At 52.8% G+C, this 1,827-nt stretch overlaps 1 pseudogene; it reads right to left on the reverse strand.

The window, feature by feature from the left end:
• Positions 1–658: 658 nt before the first annotated feature.
• LOC146874769 (uncharacterized) overlaps positions 659–1,827 on the reverse strand; it is a 1,189-nt pseudogene continuing 20 nt past the window's right edge.

Genomic DNA, 1,827 nt, shown 5'->3' on the forward strand with positions numbered 1-1,827 from the left:
GCATACCCCGGGGTGATCATCACCACCTGCACCTCACATCTCGGCACAGCGGAACGTGTAACCCGCCTGCTGTCTCATTCAACTACATTTGTTCCTGTAATCCATAGCCTAACAGAACGCAGCAGCGAGGGACAACCCGCCCATACAGCCAGCGGGGAGGATGGCACTACTGGCAAAGACCGTCCGGCGAAAACGCCGCAGGCGCGAAGCGTGGTAGGCCTGTGCCGGGGGAGCATAGCATAGGTAGGAAAGGGAGCCAGGACGGTGGAAGAGCCAGGGGGGGCCGGGTCATTTGACGGAAATGGAAGGCTTTTCCCCTATTAGAGAAGGCCCTCTGAAGTCAAGGGGAAGTGCATGAATTCTTGGAAAAAGAGGGAGCAAGCCTATAAAAATGAATGAAAGTGAATAGATAGAGTCAACGGTACGACAGACAGCGCTGCCTACACGCGAATTAGCTTCCGAGGTCGAGCAGTCTCAATTTCACTACAGGATTTGCGAATGAATGCTGGGCTGGGCCACCTCGAATGGCGTGAGCCGCATGCGGGGAGACCCGCACGTACGGTTTTTAGGGGGATCTGGTCGAAAGACCGGCCGGCGCCCACCCGACTAGAGGGACTGAGAAATTAATAGAGTACAAAACTTATCTTCAAGCTTTACCTTATTCTGATCGTTTAGAGGGCGATCGCGGAGTCACTGAATGAAGTCCTCCGTTTCTTTCGGAGGTGCGTGCTGACCCGCAGCGAGGCAGAGATGACTAAGTTACATATGGAATATGGCGACGACAACAGCATGTCGTAGAAGGAGATAACAGGTGGAGCCAACGATCCGCTAAGACTAACGTATCTACAACTCCATCCCCGAGCGGCAGTCAAACGGAGGCGTGAATGCAAGATGCCAGCGGAATGATCGGCCGGACAGAGGCTAGGGCTGCTTCCTTCCCACCGCGTCCTTCCTTGTGTGTCGGAGATATAAAGCGAGTGCACCGGAAAAGAACGGGAACTGGGTCGATCTATTCTATGGCGAAGCATCCGAAGCATAACTGCACACTCACACGATCTTTGCCGAGAGATAGGAGCATTCGGTGGAACCGGTGAACTACACTTGCTTCTGGATAGATGTGTGGGACAGAGGGCTCGTGGTACCTGCTGCCCACCCTTCCTCCTCTGCTTTGAGAACCGTGTGAACGGAGAGTGGGCAGAAGGGAAGGAGGTCCTCATACGGAGTCGCACACTTACTTGAGCAGTGCGGAAGACTGGGGAATGGGTTGAGTAAACTCCCCTGGGGCCGGAAAAATAACAGACGAAGCTTTACTTAGATAGGGCTTTTATTGGTCTTTTTTTTTTCTTAGTGATTGGAAGGGAGGGCGCCTGGGTATGTTACAAAAGGGGAAGGCAGGGGTAGTACTTCGAATGGCGAAACGAAGGGCTAAATAGCGCCAGTGATTCTCTGAGCCGGTCTGGATTTTCAACGCCTCGGGAAACTGGTCGAGATAGATTAGATGACAGCACCCTTTTCCTCTCTTCCTTACCGGGAGGGCAATCTTATGGCCTTCACCTCCCGCCCGGCCCGGAAATAGAACCCAGCCCCCCCTTCTGATCCATTCATTTCTGCAAGCAGGGGGGATCCAGAGCTAATCCTCCCGTCTATTGCATAACCTAAAAAAGCTAGAAGCAAAGTACCTAAGGTGCGCTCCGCCCGGTGACTAAGAAATTGGTTTGCGCTTTGAAGTGATGAGGTCGCAAAGAGGGAAGTAGGGCGACGAAAGAAAGGCTTTCCCTCCCTAAAAAAAAAGGCGACCAGCTTTCAATACTAGTTGTTACGTTACGC

This window comes from Vigna unguiculata, unplaced genomic scaffold (assembly GCF_037176805.1).
Source record: "Vigna unguiculata cultivar grain cowpea cultivar isolate G323 ecotype 2 unplaced genomic scaffold, ASM3717680v1 ptg000239l, whole genome shotgun sequence".
Taxonomy (NCBI): domain Eukaryota; kingdom Viridiplantae; phylum Streptophyta; class Magnoliopsida; order Fabales; family Fabaceae; genus Vigna; species Vigna unguiculata.